Source organism: Saccopteryx leptura, chromosome 4 (assembly GCF_036850995.1).
Source record: "Saccopteryx leptura isolate mSacLep1 chromosome 4, mSacLep1_pri_phased_curated, whole genome shotgun sequence".
Classification (NCBI taxonomy): Eukaryota; Metazoa; Chordata; class Mammalia; order Chiroptera; family Emballonuridae; genus Saccopteryx; species Saccopteryx leptura.
Window position 1 is genome coordinate 69706523 of NC_089506.1, and position 23456 is coordinate 69729978.

The window sequence follows — 23456 nt, forward strand, 5'->3', positions numbered from 1 at the left end:
ATAACCAGTTTAACCCCTCAAAAGTGGAGACTATTTTGTGGATGAGAGCTTTTAAATATTTGGCTTTCATTAGGACTCAGTCCCTCACTTAGTTCAGTAGACCCCTCCTGGCTACTCAGATCTTTCTACTTCGGTGAATCCTGTAGGCAACCCTTCCTTATTCTGGTATTTTTCTCCATAGCCCTTCCCAGTGTCCTCTTATCAATCACCAATTCCAGAGTCTCCCTTTCCTCTCTCTCCCAGTTGTCATGGAAACCTCCCGAAGTAGTCTGTTGCTTTGTCAATAATTATTAATACCACTGTCTTTCATGCTCAAAACTGCTCTATTTTGGAGGATAAATTATATGGTTGTCCTCTATCTTGCCTTCTTCCTTCCTTTTCAGTAATATCTGTAATTTCTATTTCTATAGCATCAGGACACCACATCCATGTAAATGCCTAACAAATTCTCCTCTAGCTCTGTGCTCTCTTCCAAGCTTCAGACTGGTCCATTTCAGCTCTATAGATGTTTATTTGAGAGTCCTTCTAGCACTGTTGACTCAACAAATAATAAATTAAGTCATCTGCCCCTCTTTCTCAGACAGACCAATACTCTCTGGCATTATAATTTCTGTTACAGAAAGCCAGTGAAGCTCAATACTGTGAAGTCATCCTGTCAGTGGAATCATACGCCATTTCCTATAAGTTCTTCTTGGTCAGGATGTTCCAAACTCATGGTTTACTTTCCTCTCCAGTAGAAGAACCTTGAGCCCTAATCTCTGCTATCCTAGACTACTGCAATATTCTTACTTACTCATAGCTGCTCAGAAATTAGCAGTGGTTCCAAAAGATGGCTAAATTAACTTAAACCCCTTAGCCTGCATTTCAAGGACTTGAAGGTTGTATCTACAACTCAACTTGTTGATCTTTTTCAGCTTGAACATTCCTAGATTTTATGATTCTATATAGCTTTTTTAATTTCTTAGTAGTAAGCAATCTTGTATTCTGGACTTCCGGTAAATTTATCTACCAACAAGACAAGATATATTCTATTTCTAAGAATAATCTGTAACCCCTTACCCATACGGCTTCATCTGTACCATTTCCTCAGTCTGGAATAACCTCTTCTCTATTTCTTTTTTTTTTTTTTTTTTTAAATAAATTTTTATTAATGGTAATGGGATGACATTAATAAATCAGGGTACATATATTCAAAGAAAACATGTCTAGGTTATTTTGTCATTAAATTATGTTGCATACCCCTCGCCCAAAGTCAGATTGTCCTTCGCCACCCTCTATCTAGTTCTCTGTGCCCCTCCCCCTCCCCCTAACTCTCCCCCTGTCCTCCCTCCCCCCACCCCTGGTAACCACCACACTCTTGTCCATGTCTCTTAGTCTCATTTTTATGTTCCACCAATGTATGGAATCATGTAGTTCTTGTTTTTTTCTGATTTACTTATTTCACTCCTTATAATGTTATCAAGATCCCACCATTTTGCTGTAAATGATCTGATGTCATCGTTTCTTATGGCTGAGTAGTATTCCATAGTGTATATGTGCCACATCTTCTTTATCCAGTCTTCTATTGAAGGGCTTTTTGGTTGTTTCCATGTCTTGGCCACTGTGAACAGTGCTGCAATGAACATGGGGCTACATGTGTCTTCACGTATCAATGTTTCTGAGGTTTTGGGGTATATACCCAGTAGAGGGATTGCTGGGTCATAAGGTAGTTCTATTTGCAGTTTTTTGAGGAACCACCATACTTTCCTCCATAATGGTTGTACTACTTTACAGTCCCACCAACAGTGAATGAGGGTTCCTTTTTCTCCACAGCCTCTCCAACATTTGCTATTACCCGTCTTGTTGATCATAGCTAATCTAACAGGGGTGAGGTGGTATCTCATTGTAGTTTTGATTTGCATTTCCCTAATAACTAATGAAGCTGAGCATTTTTTCATATATCTGTTGGCCATTTGTATCTCTTCCTGGGAGAAGTGTCTATTCATGTCTTCTTCCCATTTTTTTATTGGATTGTTTGTTTGTTTGTTGTTGAGTTTTATGAGTTCTTTGTAAATTTTGGAAATTAGGCCCTTATCTGAGCTGTTGTTTGAAAATATCATTTCCCATTTAGTTGGCTGTCTGTTTATTTTTATATCAGTTTCTCTTGCTGAGCAAAAACTTTTTATTCTGATGTAGTCCCATTCATTTATCTTTGCCTTCACTTCTCTTGCCATTGGAGTCAAGTTCATAAAATGTTCTTTAAAACCCAGGTCCATGAGTTTAGTACCTATGTCTTCTTCTATGTACTTTATTGTTTCAGGTCTTATATTTAGGTCTTTGATCCATTTTGAATTAATTTTAGTACACGGGGACAGGCTGTAGTCGAGTTTCATTCTTTTGCATGTGGCTTTCCAGTTTTCCCAACACCATTTGTTGAAGAGGCTTTCTTTTCTCCATTTTGTGTTGTTGGCCCCTTTATCAAAGATTATTTGACCATATATATGTGGTTTTATTTCTGGGCTTTCTATTCTGTTCCATTGGTCTGAGTGTCTATTTTTCTGCCAATACCATGCTGTTTTGATTATTGTGGCCCTATAATATAGTTTAAAGTCAGGTATTGTAATGCCCCCAGCTTCATTCTTTTTCTTTAGGATTGTTTTGGCTATTCGGGGTTTTTTATAGTTCCATATAAATCTGATGATTTTTTGTTCCATTTCTTTAAAAAATCTCATAGGAATTTTGATGGGAATTGCATTAAATTTGTATATTGCTTTGGGTAATATGGCCATTTTGATTATATTTATTCTTCCTATCCAAGAACAAGGAATATTTTTCCATCTCATTGTATCTTTTTCGATTTCCCTTAACAATGCTTTGTAATTTTCATTATATAGGTCCTTTACATTCTTTGTTATGTTTATTCCTAGGTATTTTATTTTTTTTGTTGCAATCGTGAAGGGGATTATTTTTTTGAGTTCGTTTTCTAATATTTCATTGTTGGCATAGAGAAAGGCTATGGACTTCTGTATGTTAATTTTGTATCCTGCGACCTTACTGTATTGGTTTATTGTTTCTAATAATCTTTTTGTGGAGTCCTTCGGGTTTTCGATGTATAGGATCATATCATCAGCAAAAAGTGATACCTTTACTTCTTCTTTTCCGATATGGATGCCTTTTATTTCTTTGTCTTGTCTGATTGCTCTGGCCAGAACTTCTAGCACCACGTTAAATAAGAGTGGAGAGAGTGGACAACCCTGTCTTGTTCCTGATTTAAGGGGGAAAGCCTTCAGTTTAGTGCCATTTAATATGATGTTAGCTGATGGTTTATCATATATGGCCTTTATCATGTTGAGATATTTTCCTTCTATACCCATTTTGTTGAGAGTCTTAAACATAAAATTGTGTTGTATTTTATCAAAAGCCTTTTCTGCATCTATTGATAAGATCATGTGGTTTTTGTCCTTTGTTTTGTTGATATGGTGTATTACGTTAACCGTTTTGCGTATGTTGAACCATCCTTGAGATTCTGGGATGAATCCCACTTGATCATGATGTATTATTTTTTTAATATGTTGTTGTATTCGGTTTGCCAGTATTTTGTTTAGAATTTTAGCATCTGTATTCATTAGAGATATTGGTCTGTAGTTTTCTTTCTTTGTGCCATCCTTGCCAGGTTTTGGTATGAGGGTTATGTTGGCCTCATAAAATGTGTTCGGAAGTATTGCTTCTTCTTCAATTTTTTGGAAGACTTTGAGTAGAATAGGAACCAAGTCTTCTTTGAATGTTTGATAGAATTCACTAGTATAACCGTCTGGGCCTGGACTTTTATTTTTGGGGAGGTTTTTAATAGTTTTTTCTATTTCCTCCCTGCTGATTGGTCTGTTTAGGCTTTCTGCTTCTTCATGACTCAGTCTAGGAAGGTTGTATTGTTCTAGGAATTTATCCATTTCTTCTAGATTGTTGTATTTGGTGGCATATAATTTTTCATAGTATTCTACAATAATTCTTTGTATATCTATGATGTCTGTGGTGATCTCTCCTCTTTCATTTTGGATTTTGTTTATTTGAGTCCTGTGCCTTTTTTCCTTGGTGCGTCTTGCCAAGGGTTTGTCAATTTTGTTGACCTTTTCAAAGAACCAGCTCCTTGTTTTATTGATTTTTTCTATAGTTTTTCTGTTCTCTATTTCATTTATTTCTGCTCTGATTTTTATTATCTCCTTTCTTCGGCTGGTTTTGGGTTGTCTTTGTTCTTCTTTTTCTAGTTCCTTAAGGTGTGAAGTTAAGTGGTTTACTTCGGCTCTCTCTTGTTTGTTCATATAGGCCTGAAGTGATATGAACTTTCCTCTTATTACTGCTTTTGCTGCATCCCAGAGATTCTGATATGTCGTATTTTCATTTTCATTTGTCTGTATGTATCTTTTGATCTCTGCGCTTATTTCTTCTTTGACCCATTCATTTTTTAGAAGTATGTTGTTTAGTTTCCACATTTTTGTGGGTTTTTCCCCCTCTTTTTTGCAGTTGAATTCTAGTTTCAAGGCTTTATGATCAGAAAATATGCTTGGTACAATTTCAATTTTTCTAAATTTGCTGATATTGTCTTTGTGGCCCAACATATGGTCAATTCTTGAGAATGTTCCATGTACACTAGAGAAAAATGTATACTCTGTCGCTTTGGGATGAAGTGTCCTGTAGATGTCTATCATATCCAGGTGTTCTAGTATTTCGTTCAAGGCCACTATATCTTTATTGATTCTCTGTTTGGATGACCGATCTAGAGCCGTCAGCGGAGTATGGAGGTCTCCAAGTATGATTGTATTTTTGTTAGTTTTTGTTTTAAGGTCAATAAGTAGCTGTCTTATATATTTTGGTGCTCCTTGGTTTGGTGCATATATATTAAGGATTGTTATGTCTTCTTGATTCAGTGTCCCCTTAATCATTATGAAGTGACCATTTTTGTCTCTGAGTACTTTTTCTGTCTTGTAGTCAGCATTATCAGATATGAGTATTGCTACACCTGCTTTTTTTTGGGTGTTGTTTGCTTGGAGTATTGTTTTCCAGCCTTTCACTTTGAATTTGTTTTTATCCTTGTTGCTTAGATGTGTTTCTTGTAGGCAGCATATAGTTGGATTTTCTTTTTTAATCCATTCTGCTACTCTGTGTCTTTTTATTGGTAAGTTTAATCCATTTACATTTAGTGTAATTATTGACACTTGTGGGTTCCCTACTACCATTTTATAAATTGCTTTCTGTTAGTTTTGTATCTAGTTTGATTCTTCTCTTTTGTTTTTCTATCATTTGTTTCTGTTTGTTTGTGTTCCATACTTCTTTCCTCTGTTGCTACCTTTTTTAAGTCATGTGTTTTTGTGGTGGTTTTTTCAAGGGTGGTTACCATTAAGTAATGAAAAGGGTACCTACCATATTCATTGTAGTACCCTATCTTATAAGTATTTCTGCACTTCATCGTCCTTTGCTACTGTTAATCTCCATTCTCTCCCCCCCTTTTTTTTTCCTTTGTTGTCACAGTTTAAGTTTGGTTTTATTGTGTTCTTGGTGGAGCTGTTACTTGTGGTGTTGTTTTCTTTTGTTCTTTGAATCTGGTTGGATAACCCCCTTTAGTATTTCCTGGAGTGGGGGCTTTCTCGTGATAAATTCTCTCATCTTTTCTGTATTTGTGAATGTTTTTATATCTCCTTCATACTTGAAGGATAGCTTTGATGGGTATAGTATTCTTGGCTGAAAGTTCCTCTCTTTCAGGGCCTTAAATATTGGGGTCCACTCTCTTCTAGCTTGTAGAGTTTCTGCTGAGAAATCTGATGATAATCTAATAGGCCTTCCTTTATATGTTGTACTCTTCTTTTCCCTGGCTGCCTTGAGAATTTTTTCTTTGTCATTGGTTTGTGTCATCTTTATTATGATGTGCCTTGGAGTGGGTTTGTTGGGGTTAAGAAAACTCGGTGTTCTGTTTGCTTCTTGAACTTGAGGCTTTAGTTCTTTCCACAGGCTTGGGAAGTTCTCGTCTATTATTTGTTTGAGTATATTCTCCATTCCATTTTCTTTCTCTTCTCCCTCTGATATACCTATTATTCTTATGTTATTCTTTCTGATGGAGTCAGATAATTCCTGTAGGGCTTTCTCGTTTTTTATTATTTTTGAGTCTCTTTCTTCTTCTCTCTGTTGTGCCTCAAGTTGTTTGTCTTCTATTTCACTAATCCTATCTTCAATCTGGGTTGTTCTGCTAGCTAAGCTTGTTACCTCGTTTTTCAGTTCGTGAATTGAGTTTTTCATTTCTGTTTGATTTGTTTTTATAGTTTCAATTTCCTTGGTAATATATTCTTTGTGTTCATTGAGTTGTTTTCTGATCTCCCTATATTGCCTTTCCGTGGTTTCTTGTATATCTCTGAGTATTTTTAAGATTTCTATTTTAAATTCTCTGTCATTTAGCTCCAAGGCTTCCAATATGTTAAGTCTTTTCTCCATAGATTTTTCCACATCTATTTGTGTTACCTCTCTTTCTTTTGTATCCATAATATTCGATTTCCTCTTTCTTATTGGCATCTGAGGGTGGTCTTGTTGATAGCACTAATTAGAATTAATAAAGAGTAAAAAGTAAAAAAAAAAAAAAAAAAAAAAAAACAAAAAACAAAAAAACAACAACAACAACAAAAAAACAAAACAAAGGGTAAAACACCCCACAAAAAAAAGCAGTAATAATTTATTATTTCCCCCTTTTTTTTTTCTTTGTTCTCCTTCCCTCCTCTCCCCTCCTCAGGGAAATATCGTGCCTATAATGGAGGGCCTGGTTTGCGGTGAAGAGTTCAAGGGGGCAAAAAATAAAAAAATAAATAAATAAATTAAAAAAATAAAAAAATAAAAAAAGGAAGAAAATCTTAAACAAGCATAAGTTGATCTGCCTGCGGGTGACGGTCAACCAAGAGATATAATGAGAGGGACAAGAGGGAACCAGAAAAAAGGACAAAAAAAGGAATAATCAAGAAGAAAAAATAAAAATAATAAGTAAAAATACGTTGTATTAAGTGGAGCAAAGACCAAATACAATGGAGACCTTGGGTTGGGAGGACCCAAAATGCCACAAAAACAAACCAACCAGAAAAAAACAAAAACAAAACCGAAAAAGAAAAACAAAGCCAAAAAAAACCTTGAGTCCCAAATTAACTAATTTGTTCGTGATTGAGGATTAAATGGGAGGAAAGTAAAACGAGAAAAGAAAAAACGAATAGAAAGGAAAAAATAAGAAAAAGAGAAAAACGAAGGAAGAAATAAAAAAGGAAGAGAAAAAGACAAAATAAGGCAAAAAAAAACAAAAGAGGAGAGAGTGAGAATTAAGTGTCCTGGAGTATAACCCCAAAGGAGGGTGAGGATGAAGAAGAGAAATAAAATGTAACACTTATGGGTAGTGTAGTTCAAGAAAAGGGAAGCATAAGATGGGCAGAGAATAGAAGGACTGAGGTGGAGGAAATAAAGGCAATAAGATAGAAGGAACAAACAACAACAACAACAACAATAAAAAAAAAAAAAAAAAAAAAAAACCAACAAACAGTGGAACAAGCTACAAAGTCTGTGGATTTTTCCTGATTTTGAGATGTCAACCTCTTCCTCCTTCTCCTCTCTCCCTCTTCCCGGTCGGCGACTCTGCACCCCAGGCCCTGCCCCTGCGCCACACCCAGGCAGGGACTTGCAGTTGATGGGGTTCTATGGCAATGTCACACAATTGGCTTTAGTCTTGTTGGTAGTCAAGGCCTGCCGGCGTCTGCAGGGTCTAACGACGAGAGAGTTCGCCTTCGTGGATTCTCTCTCCCAGTCCCCCCCTCCCGAACCAGCAGCCTGGCGATCCAGCCACAAGGCTGCCACTGCTTCTGCCTGGGGAGTAAGAGACTCAAAGAGCTGGGAAATCCCCACTCTATCCCCACTCAGTGCAAGGCTCTGGGAAGGGCTCTGACAGTCAGGGCCTCCAGTGTAATCAGGCGGGGGTGGGAGTCAATTGTTGTCAAGGTGATTGTTCAGCGCCTAGCATTCCGTTGGACCTCTCAACCCAGGCTTTCCACTCTTTGTAGCCTGTTTTGGCCGGTAAGAAGAGGCACTAGTCTCTGCTTGCGACTAGTGTGGTATAGATCTTATTATCTGCCAAGTCCTTCTTGTTAGCGTTTATCCCTGAATATGGAGGCTCTATCAATCAGAAGTTGCCCCCGCCCCTTTAGCGAGAGGCACCAAAAAATATCACGCCTCTTGTCTTGGGTCGGTGAACTGAGAGAGATCTTATCAATTAGAACCGAGGGTACGCAGATTTCACGGGTTAAGTTAATTTTAGTAATTGGGTCGCAGCTGTGCTCCCGAAGGTATTTCAGGCTGCCTGCGCGCGCCCCTCCCCCAACGCTTGATTGTTAGCTTGAATGGCTGGGTGAGGTGCCCCGCCCGCGGAGAGAATCTCCCAAGTAGGGAATACCGCCCTGGGGCCTCTCCCGCTCCCCGTGCGCGGGCCGCTGGGAACGTTAGCGGTGCTCGGTCTGCAATGCTCGGTCTGCAACCAGACCGGGAGCGCGCCAGCGGCTGCTTGCCGCTCGCCCTGCAACCGACCCGGGCGCTGCTCGCGGCGGCTGGCGGCGGCGGCTGGCGGCGGCGGCGGCGGCGGCGGTGGCCGGCGGCGGCTTCCGAGTACGGGATGACTTACCACAGGCGCACTTTCTCGCGGCTTGAATGAACGTCCCTGCGGTAGCTTCCTCCACACCCTCGTCTCTCAGATTCGAGTGATAACAGTCCTTTTGCTTTCAGTTTGCTCCGAAGATAAATTTTCCTGTTTCTAGTTGATAAATTTGTTGTGATTTTGGGGAGATCTGTCGGACGCGCTGCTCACGGCGCCATTTCCGTGACGTCACTCCCTCTTCTCTATTTCTACTGTTGAACTCTATCCATCCCTTTTATTTATTTATTTATTTATTTATTTATTTATTTATTTATTTATTTATTTAGATCACACTGACATGTTTTCAAGCATCCCACTCAATGTAACACCCACTACACACCATACTGTGCTGCTCATGCCCCGTACAAAGTATATACTTTCCCACCCCCCTTCCCCTCCCTTTGTGTACTCTCCCCATATCTCCATTGCCTTTCCCTCTGGCTATTGCTACCCTGTTGTCTGTATATACATGTTATGTATAATATATATGTTTTCGGCTAATCCCTTCATCTTCTTTGATCCTGTCCCCTTTTTTCCTTCCCTCTGACAGCTGTCCCTCTGTTCCCTGTGAACCGGCCTCTGTTTCTATTTTGTTCCCCAGAAATCTATCCATTCTTTAAGGGTCTATAAAATACCACTTCCTCAGAGAACCTTTCTTACTCTACTCTCTCCCAAGCAACGAGTGGTGAGCTCTCATCTCTATCTTCACTAATATGACCATCATTCTGTATTTTCAGAACCCTGTATTTTCATGGCCTCTGAAGGTTCTACCTTCTTTCAAAAGTAGCCACTTCCAAGTGCATTTGCCATGTTGATGCCAGACAGAGTATTTTAAAACATAAACCTCATCATAGCACCAGCAAGCCTGCATGTGGTTGAGGCCTTGAGATTAGCTTCCACATTGCCCCCGAAACTCCTACTTTACCCCCAGGGTCCTTAAAGTATCAAGTACTTTTCCTCCCTTACTCACAGATACTGCTACTTACCTTACCTGAGCCCACCAGTCTTCAAAGTAAACTGCAAGGCAGAACACAGTATGTTATGAGCTTCCTACTTTCTCCAAAATAAAAGTATAAACAACAAAGAATAGGCAAGAGTAACAACAACAAAAACCAAAATATGCAAAAATTCTAGAAATTTCAAAAATGCGCAGCTCATAAAAGTTATTATACAAGTTCTTGGCTGTTTTTAGAAACTATCTTAAAATATGGTGCACTCACATCTATCTTGGTTGGACATTACATGGTATTAATTTGGAGCCATGAGTTTTCTCTATCCCCAAATCCTCCAATTAACTACCAGAATTTTTTTTTTTACCATAAACAAAAGTTCAACTTAAAAAACTCCAAACAACTCTTTAAAAATTATGTCAGTTTTTATTAAGAATAGTGTATATTATAGAAGTCTAAACTATGGGTCCTTTACATAAACAACTTATTCTTTGAATCAGATTAGAATGACAGTTAAATAAGACAGAAATTTTGAATTATCAGTCCAATAGATTTTAATGTGGCAACATTATCAAGGTATTTGCCAAGACACTGGTATCATTTTTATAATATAGATAATATAGATATTTATTAAAATAGTATTTATCCTGTCCCTAGAACTATTTATATCAGGTATTTTCACAATATGGGATTAATTTATAAAATCTCATCTTTAGCTCTATTTGTCTCTGAGACCAGATCTGTATAAATTTGTACATTCAGTATTCAACATTTAATAAATCTATTGAGCTATTACAATGGATCAATGCTATACTAATCTCATGGAAATCAGTGATAACAAAGACAGATAATATCCATGATTTCATAAAGCTCACATTCATGTGTACTTATTTTACAGTCAGGGAAAACAGGAGAGAAGTTTATTACAAAATTAAAAAGTCAACACAGGCCCTGGCCGGTTGGCTCAGTGGTAGAGCGTCGGCCTGGCGTGCAGAAGTCCCAGGTTCGATTCCCGGCCAGGACACACAGGAGAGGCACCCATCTGCTTCTCCACCCCTCCCCCTCTCCTTCCTCTCTGTCTCTCTCTTCCCCTCCCGCAGCCGAGGCTCCACTGGAGCAAAGATGGCCCGGGCTCTGGGGATGGCTCCTCGGCCTCTGCCCCAGGTGCTAGAGTGGCTCTGGTCGCAACAGACCTATGCCCCAGAGGGGCAGAGCATCGCCCCCTGGTGGGCATGCCAGGTGGATCCCGGTCGGGCACATGCAGGAGTCTGACTGTCTCTCCCGTTTCCAGCTTCAGAAAAATACAGAAAAAAAAAAAGTCAACACATATATAAGCTCTATGGAAATAAAAACAAAGTGTGTAGGGTTAGAGTATGATACAATGGGGAAAGGGTCGATGTTAATAGTAATTGTTACCCTTTATTGAGTGCTTAGTATGTGATAGGCACCATTTGAAGTACTTGTATGTTCACACACTTATTTACTTATTTAATCCTTACAATATTCTATAAGTTAAGTACTATTAATCTTACTCCTATTTGACAGACTAAGAGTCTAGCTGGGACACAGAAAGTTTGTTACTCACTCGAGGTTTGCCTTACTAGGAGAAGGCAGCACTGGGGGTTTCTCCCAAGCTTTCCCCAGAGTCTGGCCATCTCTCTGCCTATCAGACATGACTGTGACCCAATATGATGGCTGTGATGGAGAAACTGAAGTCAAATGGAAATATTTTAATGGCCCTCAGAAGGATGTTTCTATCACTACCTTGTCATCAAAAATGTACCAGGGATTACAGTACAGTCTTCCCTTCCCCTGAAGCATGGAAAATGAAAGAAAAAAACAGGTGAATAAAGGTAGAGCTAGAAAATTCACTGTGCTCAAGAAACATTTTCTAACAAAAAAAAAAAAAAGAAAAAAGAAGAGAGGGAGAGAGTTAATTGGTGATAATTTTAAATAAAGTTACATGCTTTTTATCTAATTAACCATATTAAACAATGTGACTAAATGGGTATAGATTTTATGATGAGTGATAGACAAATGAAAGTAAACCTAAATTATTAAAAAGAATAAAAGCATTAGAACAAGTCAATGTAATAATCACTAATAGTCTATTGTACTGATGACGGCAGGAAAATAGTTTACCGCTCTTTGAATGGCAATCAACTAACTTCACTTACAACACACTGCATTAGTGTCTTTTTCATTTAGCTTTCTTTCTTCCCCTAATGTGGAGTGATCTCTTTTTCTTGTTTTGAAAAGGTCATTTTACTTATGGATGAAAAACTTTGATTTTAAACTATTACTGACCTATCCTCCAAAATTGTTCTTACAAGCTTGAATGCAGACACACAGATAGGAAGAAATATTTGTTCCAAACATTGCATGACACAGTCTAATTTGTATCTGTACTTCAAGTTACTCTGATGAATATAAAAACTAAAACATTTAGAAGTAGATTCAAGGATATGGTACTGCAGAGACTACAATTCAATGATAGTAAATAAACCTTATGAAAATAAGTATTTAAAATCATTGTAATTAATAGTAATATATGTGAAATATCCCACTTACTTTTATGAGCTCTCTTTAAACAATTGAAATGAGTGTTTCATTCTTAAATATTCTACATGAAACCATCCCAGTTTGATTCCTAAGCAAAGGACGCTCAGAGTAATCTTACATATTTATATAACAGTTTTACAGGTTGACTTAATTTAAAAAAATGTGATAGCATGAAAAAATGGATAAGAATAAAGGTTTTTTATTGTACATATGACTTCCACCAGAGCAAATGTTTGACACCTCTTACTGAACATTCTTATGTGCATAAATAAGAACGTACATTATAAAAAGAATAAGAAAAATTTTGAAGCTTAAAAATTCGAGAACACTGTAAGTTAAAAAAAATTTAAAAACCCAACTCATTCTGTGTTGTCAACCAGTCTAGAGTCTGATAAATGTTGATGGCAACCCTGATATCCAATAAATATAGTAAATAGATGTGTGAATTCAGACCCACAGGCACGCACTGATACCCCAGACTGACGGACGTGGTTATAGGCAACCCTTTATGTCTGTTCTGACTTTGGCTTTTGCAGCTGCTGTTTTCTCAGTGTTGTCTCCGGGGCAGTTTCCTGTTGCCATAGCTGATGGCCTGCCCACGCCTGCCTGGGCCTTTCAAGTGTCAACACTCCCAGGCCGGCTGCAGTGGTCAAATGCTTGTTAATGAGATATAGCAGCTGGGTAGGGGTGAACCACTGAGACGGATAAAGGAATGCCGCTGGTGCAGGAAGCGATGCCTTTTGAATCTTTTCAGCAGGGTGAAAGCTTTCAAATCAAAGAGGGTATGTTGTATTCATTAATAAACCCAAGTTCCCATGCAGTCACATTAAAGCAGGCAGTTTAACTTTGCATCAGACAGGTGAATTTCCCCCCGATTTTACCCTGAATGACAATGCACAAGAAAACAAGGCTTGAGCTGGAAACAAAGCAGCACTTCCTCATTTGTGGGGCTGACCGACTGCGAAATCAAGCAGGGATCGCTGCATTCTTTTTCAATTTATCCTTTGTCTGTGTGTGTGTGTGTGTGTGTGTGTGTGCGTGCACACGCACACGTGCGTGCTTCAAAGCTCTTCTCCGGAGTCTTTTAGCCAGAGCATTCCTTTTCCCCCCTTTCTTTTGAAACCTTTCAAAAACAGAATTAACAACTTAACTACCTGTGAGGAAAAAGAAAGTTACATAGGCGTGGATGTGCGCCCCTATTACCTCTGTCTCAGAGAAAATATAACTGTGCACCCCCACTCACCTACCCCCATCCCAACCTGTAGATGACGTTTCTCCAGGGGGTGTGGAAGTTGGCAGCACCAAGAGACAGCTCCAACAGCTGGGAGAAGCCCAGGAGGGATTACAAACAGGATATTGAAAGCATCGAACTGGCAGGAAGTCCTGATAATAGAGCGGAGGAAAGTATTATTATCTTTAAGTGCATTTGCTAGAAAGTTGGACTCGTGGGGAATAAAAATAGCCACAATAAATAGCATTAGAGATGGATTATCTATGTTAGGGTTGTTTGAGAGAATTCAGGATGATTGACACAATTTTAAAAGCAAGGATATGTAACTTGCACCAACTGAGATAGAGAGATAGCCTTGCATCTCACTGTCTCCATTTTTTCGACAACCTTATGAATTAGCTAATAATTCACTAGAGCTATCTAAGCCCTACAAAGCACAGGCAGTACCTATGGATTGTCCTAATGACATTTTTATCTTCAAAGAAGACTAGCAATCCAAGGAAATAAATAAAGAGTGGGAGAAATATATTCTTCAAAGTATTTCAGTCTTACACTGATTTCTTTTGAGCCTCAATTCTTTTAAGAAGGCCTTTACCCTATATGAAAACAGAAATGGATATCCCATTTATTGGGTGTTTATAATAATGTATCAGGCACCAAGCTAAGTAGACACATTAAAAAATGTATATTAAAAATATATATATATATACACACACACACATATACAATCTTTTTAATGCTAAGATAATACTGTGAGTAATTTTATAAAGCCTTTTTTAAAAAACTAATCAGGGACTTTCAGTTGTAGAGAGTTTGTATCAACTACTCAAGGCCATAACTGACAGATAAATTTAAAAAGAACATTTGACTCTGTCTGCACTTTTCATTTTACCACATTGCCTCCCTTCTAGGCTGATTTTGGCCACATCACTCTAACTTATCAGGTATTATCTGATAAAAAAACAACAGCAAATTCAGAATATTCAGTGCTGTTTGTAAGTACATATGTGAATGTACTATATGTTGTATATGTGTGTGTTTGGGAAGCATAAAGAGATGCATTATTACTGAATATTCCAGAAATCCTAAAGAAAAATGCCATAATAGACTCCCATGAAGCCTGTGTACCCATTAAATTTAGCCTAGAGGTGACTATGGGATATGTTATGTTTATATTCTATATTATAAAAGGCACCTTAGGGCTATGTGTTTCTACAGCACTGTAGGTCGAGATTAGAATTGATGGAGAACTGAAGAGGAGAAAGGGTCAGGGATGGAAAAGATCCTTGATTAGGAGCTGCACAATGTCCTCTGAAAAGCTCTCTGGGCCCCCTCTGTCCTCTGATAGGTAACGAGAAGCCTGACTTACAGTAGGGGTCTAAGGAGATGCCACACAGAAAAATTCTGCCAAAATTTAACATTTGTATTTACTGTAAAGACATTGTCTAATGATTGGTGTTTTAAAAACCTCATCTCCTTCTGAACACCTCCAAGGAGCTGCTGAGTCTTGTCTTTCCAGCAGCAATAACAGTCTGACTCATCGGGAGCCACTGCCCCGGCACCCGGGAATTTACCTGCCATGGTAGCATCCTGCCCAACCACATGAGAAGGTAAACTGTGTATCCACCAATCGCCTGCAGAGGGGTGGGACACAGAAGCACATATCCTAGCCCAGATAGCAGCTCTGACCGGCACACTTTTGCCTGTACTTCTCTGCTATTAAATTCACTGGATCTTAGTGGTTCCTTAGAAAAGGCAAAAACCCTAAGCAGCACAAAATCATTACAGTTCCTACGTAAAACAAAACAGAAACCTCATTCCCCAGAGCACACGTGCACTTAATGGAAGTTTGGCATTTGATACACTACTGCATTTTGTTCTTTTCTGTTCTGCCTCCCCCCCCCCCAACCACCTCTACTTTACACCATATTCTCTCATTTCTTTTGCTTTTTCTTTCTTTTTTTTTTTTCTAAGAAGAGTTTGACTTAAAACTGAAAATATTCTAAGTGACAAGTAAGTAGACCCTTCTCAAATAAAACCTGCAATAACGTGCCTGGATTACATTAAGGAATGCTGGAGGGGATCCCAAAAACCAGTGTTGGAACAGTCAACCTGACAGAATCCTAGGACACCATTGAAAGGGCTCCTGTTACCTAACTGACTGAGAGGTAATCAGTGTAATCCGCATGACAATACATTGTCTGACTTCAGGAACCTGCTGGGGGGGGGGGGGGGGCTGAGGGAGCCACTGGGAGTGTCTCAAACCTCTGCCTGAGCTCCCTTTCCCTCTGGCTCTGCTTTTGAACAACTTGAACCAAAATGTTTCATAGAGTAAGATAGATTTATTAAAGCAAATAAGCTTAACATAGAGACAAAAACAGAAAACCACAGAAAGCAATCAATAGCTAATGTCCAAATCCCAGGAAACAGAGTAGCAGTAAGGATAAGTTTCTTGGCAGGACAATCAGATTGGTCTAGAAAGAAGTTTTGGGAAAATGTTTGAACCAGTCTCAACAAAACAAAAACGTTTCTAAGTGAGCCCTTTTACTAGTTTTCTCTTGGACAATGTGAAAACCAAATAAAGGGAGAGTGGAGATATAGTTATATCTCGTATGGGTAACTTCAATATCCCTGTGGCTTTTTAGCCCATTTCTACAAATATGTTTCAAAACACTTGAAAGCATAGGAATGCAAGAATAGACCCTCAGTGGAACTGTAACTGTCACCTCCTGGATGAAGGTTAAATCGGTAGGTAGCACAATATCTGTCTCAGTACCAACATCTGTGTCTTTTGTCAAATGTCCCACTCACACTTAAGAAAAAAATCTCTCCATATTTGCTATGGATATATATTTTTTAAAGATTTTATTCACTTTAGAGAGCAGAAAGACCAAGCAAGCCTAGGGTTTTGAACCTGTAAACTCAGTGTTCCAGGTTGATGATTTACCCACTGCACCACCACAGGTCAGGCAACTATGGACACTTTTTAAAAAGAACACTCCTGTTGCTAGATTCTTGTTTGAAATGGTTTAATCAGGAAAAAAAAGGGGTACATACATTTACATTCTGCCTTTATTTCATTCTAGGCCATGCTGCCTATGAGAAGGAAGGCTGATATCGAATGCCACTCTCATTTATACTTATATCCTGTGGACAAAAACTTAAGAAAAATCAAGAGTACTAAAGGGAGGGAGAGGAAGAGAAGAGATAAATCAAGAATTAGAAGATATATTCTATATGATTCTAAGTGAGATTAGAAGTCTTCAATGGCTTAAATAGCAAGATGGTCCTGTTGACTATCAGTATAGGCTATGGTTAGATTGTATGTCTTATCTCTTCTTCAAAGCGCTACTTCAAAGGACTATTATCAACTGCTCAAATAGACAGCAAAAACTCGCAATGCCTTAGAGCACTCAAGAGTGAGGAAAATATGAAAGCATTCTTTCTTGGGGTAGAAGTAGGTTTGTTGCATGTTGAAGAGAAAATGACTGCTAATCCAGTCAGTTCTAAAGTACTAGTCAGTGAACAGGGACAGAGTAAGTCCCTGGGAAATTATGGAAATTAATTAGAGGTCAGAGTAGTGGAGTGTTTGGATGAAACCAAATTTAATTCTAAACTGGAAAAGGCTATACATTGTATCATAGCAAAACCATTTGATTTGTTCCAGTAATTTTCATAAAAGTTCTTACTCATTCAACAAGTAATTATTGAACAACTATTAACTGTCAAACTCTGTTAAGGTACTAGAAAAACTGCAAAGAACAAAAGAGGTGAAAAGCCAGCCATCATAGAGCTTACACTCGAAAGATTATTACTGTTCAATTACACATTCAACACACACATATTGAGACTGCAAAGAGTGGCCTTAGTCAATTATTCTGGCTATTTTTCTCTTAACAATTTTCACTTTATAAATTCAAAGCCTTATGTTTAATCTAATCTTTGATAAAAGGGCACCTTTTAGGTGACATAGTACTATTAATCAATGGCTTAATTTGATATGGGGAGCAGGGGTATGTGTGTGTGGGGATGTAGGCACTTTGAAATGTGGAATTCAGAAGGGAGTGATTTTGAAGAGACGGCTTTGGTCTTCCTGGAGGAACTCTATATTTTCTCTCTCTCAAAATTCCTAGTTTCCTGAGGGCAATAAATTATTTTCTAGAATCCCCTAGGACATTTTCTTCTGGCTCACATGGTTGCAGTTCACCCAACTCAAGTCAAAGGAGAATAGCATCAAGAATATACACTCAGTACAAAGAATTTATAATTAGTCTGATGTGGCAGTGGCGAGTAGATAGGGCATTGGACTGGGATGCAGAGGATCTGGGTTCTCAATCCCGAGGTTGCTGGCTTGAGCACAGGCTCACCAGCTTGAGCTCAGGGCCACAGGGTTGAGCATGGGATCATAAACAGGACCTCATGGTCTCTGGCTCGAACCCAAAGGTCACTGGCTTGAAGCCCAGAGTCACTGATTTGAGCAAGGGGTCACCCGCTCTGCTGGAGCCCCCCCCCCCCAGTCAAGGCACATATGAGAAAGCAATCAATGAACAACTAAGGTGCTGCAACAGAGAATTGATGCTTCTCATCTCTCTCCTTTTCTACCTGTCTGTCCCTATCTGTCCCTCTCTCTGTCTCTCTGTCTCTGTCTCTCTCTTGCTAAATATAAATAAATATATATATACATATATATGTATATATATATATAATGAGGACCAAATCCAAGGATATAAGCCTGTGTATTATAAAGGAGAGAATATATTTGGAATTTAACTAGTTATTAAGTACTAATTCACCTAAATGTTGTTTTGTACATGGAAATAAGCAAAGTGTTATCTTTTTAATATTTATTTTATAATAAAACTTTAATTTAGAAAGTGAAATGGCAGTATCCTTTTAAAAATGTATAAGCTGTGACTTGTTACATTTTATATAAACTCAAGCAATAATAAAATAATCATTCAGACAAATCCTTATCTTTAAAGATAAGGATTAAAGGATTAAATACAATACACTGTATTTTTTCAAGTGCAAGGACAACAAGGAAGTTCTCTGTAAAAAAATGCCCATCTGTTTGAAGCACTTTCATTTCTGTACCTTTGCCTTGTATTGGGCACTTCCTTCTGCAGTGCCCTAAAAGGTATATGATACATTGTTTTCCAACACACTCTCTTGAGGCACCTAATAACTATTCCCCAGTATTATGGACAAATTGTAGCTGATTTTATTGTGTAAAACATTTGTTTTTGCAGGTCAATGTCAGTGTATCTGTTCTATATCCTCCTCCCTTCATATAGCACATTAAAAAAACAAATAAACAACAGCAAAAAACTACTAATAAACCTAACAGATCAATCGCATACTAATCTCAAAAGAGGAAGTCAACTCTTTGATTTTTATCTAAGCTAAGCTCCAGTATAAACAATGTTCAGTTGTTCACAGTCAATTTCAATTTCTACCCATCTAATTTCAAATCAAAATATATAAATATTACCAGGGCTGTAACATAAAAAGGCTATACTTCATTTTTCTAAATTTCTTTAACAGACATCCTTAGTATAGATGCATCTATTACAAACTATTTTTAACCATCTGTTTTGATTCAGTGAGTCTTGCTGTTGGCGTGCCTTAAAAATTGTTCTGTAAGTGGTGCTAATTTTATTCTTTTTCAAATTGAGTCAATGTAGTAAAGGGATGCTGGACATTTTCTTTGTACAATAGAAATAGCCCAACTAAATAATGCACATCAAAAAAATATATAAGTCCCCTATGAAAATTATTAAATCAAATAAACTTGTTTTTGTTGAGTGGTCAAAGGTTGTAGTTGAAGCTATTTGTCTTCCATTCTATATGATATCTTAGGGAGTTCATAGAGGTCTAGTGAACAGAGTAGAACAGCATCATTTTAAGACATCTTGAGAATGAGGAAACATAAATGCTATATCCAGTTGATGGATATGTAGTTTTCCCAGTGGATTGAACCACAAGTTATATAAATCTTGCAGATGATTAATGTGATCAGATTAGTCATGCCAAAATGTAGTTTATCAATCACTTATAAACATCCAGCTAACGGTCATATTGCCTCAGCTCTCCCAGAATCTAATTGATTCTTGGAAGGTATTATTATTTTTTTTTTTTTCCCATCTTTTACTATTTATTTATTTATTTATTTTTTTTTTTTTTTAAATAAATTTTTATTAATGGTAATGGGATGACACCAATAAATCAGGGTACATATATTCAAAGAAAACATGTCTAGGTTATTTTGTCATTAAATTATGTTGCATACCCCTCGCCCAAAGTCAGATTGTCCTTCGCCACCCTCTATCTAGTTCTCTGTGCCCCTCCCCCTCCCCCTAACTCTCCCCCTGTCCTCCCTCCCCCCACCCCTGGTAACCACCGGAAGGTATTATTGAATACAAGTGTCTGTCCCTCATCTAAGAAAACAAGTTAACAAAATTCTAATTTTTCCAAAAAAAAGACACTTCAAAATAATTCCAACTGTAATAGAATTTTCCTGTAAGTTAGCCTTATAAGTGAAAGCTGATTTATGCCTCTAAGCATTGTTTGATTTGCAAAAACTTGAATTGTAGTCAATGTTTTTGTGGCACATTCATTATGTTAAACAGATGTTACATTAATTAAAAATCTCAATTTTTACTTAATATTCAGCACAAAAGAACTGATCAAAGAATAATCTAGCTTCAAAAATCCATTGTATGCAAAACATTGGATAGCAAAGGATATCCAATCTGATATCCAATCTGATCACAGCAGTAACAAATTCTAAAGAGGAAACTCAATCATCATCACAACTTCTAAAACATAGAATGTTTTAACCACTATACCCTTTTGTCACCTATATAATGTTGATTATAATATATGACTTATTCAATAGTCACAATTCAAGTTTGATCTTTTACTTTCTTATCTAGAAAAACAATTATTTTCAAGTATCCAAGAATATTTAAAGTATTCAAAGTATTTCAGGGAAACTTGGGATGTCACTTAAGCTCAATAGCTAACAGTTGCTGCCACCTATAGGCCCAATCTCAAGAGAAGGAGCTAGGACTTGGACAGAGGTGTGCAAGTTTCAAAGGCACAGTTCAACAAAATAAGTTTTTCTTTCACAGAGAAACAGTTGATCCTCATAGACTGTTAATGCAGCTCCCTGAAAAACTGGAATTAGATACGACAAATTTCATTGGTTTTATCAAACACAATCTCTTTAAACTACCTCAAGAGAGGTGGGAACTTGAAAGTAATATCCTCTCCTCTCACAAAGCAAATAAATAAAACAAAATTAATCAAGTTAGCTAAGTCTTTGTTCATATCAAATTGTGCTATACAATGATGTAAAAATAAATGACAAGGATATATTTTCTCTTGTGTCTATTAGCATGTATCACATATGATAGCCTGAATTTTTTGTATAAATTCTCTCTTCTGAAGATTTTGCAAACTCTTCTCTGTGAGATGATAGATGATAGATAGATAGATTAGATAGATAGATAGATAGATAGATAGATAGATAGATAGATAGATAGATGATAGGCAGACAGACAGTTTTTCTTCTAATCTTTAAAATGACTTTTGAAGATAGTCACTATAACCTTTATAATATTGATTTTAAAAATATATCTTTTTCTCAGTGAATAGCATGCAGAAGCTTATAAAATATTAGCTCTGTTATTCCCACTAATTTTATTATATTCTGCAAGTTATTTCATAATTTAACTTTTGCCCAGGCAAGAGTAACAAAAGCAAAAATAAACAAAAGGGACTGTATCAAACCAAAAAACTTTGCACCGCAAAAGAAAGCTTCATTACCATCAACAATAACAACAACATAAACCCTACTGCCTAAGGTAAGTAGGGGAAGATATTTGCAACTACATATCCAATAAGGGGTTAATATCCAAAATATATAAAGAACTCATATACCTCAACATTAAAACAAACAATCCAATTAAAAATAGGCAAAGGACCTAAATAGACATTTTTCCAAAGGAGACATACAGATGCCAACAGAAACACAAGAAAAATGTTCATCAATAAGCATCAAGGACATACAAATTAACAACACAATGAATATCACCTCATACGTGTTAGAATGGCTGTTACCAAAAAGATAACAAATACTAAATGTCAGTAAGGATGTGGAGAAAAGAGAACTCTCTTGCTGTTAGTGGGATTGTAAATTGGTGCAGCCACTATGTAAAACAGTATGGAAGTTCCTAAGAAAATTAAATAGGACTTCCATATGATTCTGCAATTCCACTACTGGGTATCTATCCAAAAAAATGAAAACACTAATTCAAAAAGATATATGCATTCCTATGTTCACTGTAGCATTACTAGCAATAGCCGAGATAAGAAAGCCAAGATATGAAGGCGTCCATTGATAGATGAGCTAATAAAGAAGATGTAGTGCATAGAGACAGTGAAATATGACTCAGCCATAAAAATGAACTCTTGCCATTTACAACAACATGGATAGGCTGGAGGGTATTATGGGAAGTGAAATAAGTCAGACAGAGACAGACAAACACTGGATGATTTTACTTATAGGTGGAATCTAATAACAGCAGACAAAATAAATGAAAAAACAAAACAGAAACAGATTCATTGCCACAGAGAACAAATTTTGTGTGTCTAAATTTTCTCTTATAAACTGCCGGAGAGTAAGGGATGAAGGAATGGGAGGAGAAAGGCAAAGGGGATTAAGAGGTACAAATTTCCAGTTGTAAATTAAATGAGTCATGGGTATATAATGTACAGCATAGGGAATATCATCAGGAATATTATAATAACTTTGTTCAGTGACAGATGGTTACTAGACGTATTGTAAGGATCATTATGTAAAATATATAAATGTTGAATTACTACCTGAAACTAATATATGTCAACTGTGTTTTAATAGTAATTTTAAAATAGCTAAGAAAAGAAAAGAAGAAACAAACAGTCCTGCCAACACCTTGATCTTGGAATTCTAGCCTCCAGAATGTGAAAAGATAAATTTCTGTTGTTTAAGCCACCCAGCCTATGCTTTTTGTTATGGTTTGCTCTCTAGCAAACGAATACAATTCTTTTTTTTTTTTACTTTATTTATTTATTTATATTTTACAGAGACAGTGAGTCAGAGAGAGGGATAGACAGGGACAGACAGACAGGAACAGAGAGAGATGAGAAGCAGCAATCATTCGTTTTGTGTTGCGTGTTGCAACATCTTAGTTGTTCATTGATTGCTTTCTCATATGTGCCTTGACCGCGGGCCTTCAGCAGACTGAGTAACCTCTTGTTGGAGCCAGTGACCTTGGATTCAAGATGGTGGGCTTTTGCTCAAACCAGATGAGCCCACACTCAAGCTGGTGACCTCGGGGTCTCGAACCTGGGTCCTCTGCATCCCAGTCCAATGCTCTATCCACTGTGCCACCGCCTGGTTAGGCACGAATACAATTCTTGATCTAATTTGTGACCTGAACAAGTTACTTATGTTCTTAGATTACTTAAACTCAAAATAGAGACAATAAATTTTTATTTGAAAATTATAAAATAAAAAATGAAAATGTACATAAAAGGCCTACTGTGTAGCTAACACAAAACAGTTGCTCAAACACTAATCCTTTCCCTTCCCAAATCCTGCCTCTGCTGACAAGTAAGCTTCAGTAATCTTTGGAACGTCATTTCGCTTATATAGGGCCAGTAGCTGCGGCCATCACAGCCACCTCGCTTGTGCAGGTTCCCATTGAATTTGGATAGATGGTAATGAAACCGCAGAGCCAAAAACTGGTGAGCCATCCTTTTATTCTAGCTCACAACCAGAAGGAGAGTAAATACACAGAGTGGGAAAACACTTCCCTTTCCATTTAGGGCTCCTAAAGCCACTGACTTTCTCCTGGTTTTCCTAGAATCAAAGACCCCACCAGCCTTATTCACCTCTGTTCCCCATCTCCTTCTCTCTGCACAAACTCTGCACAAACTGGCTTCTCCTTCAGCACCCCACCATCTTGGCTGCCTCTCCTCTGCAATAACA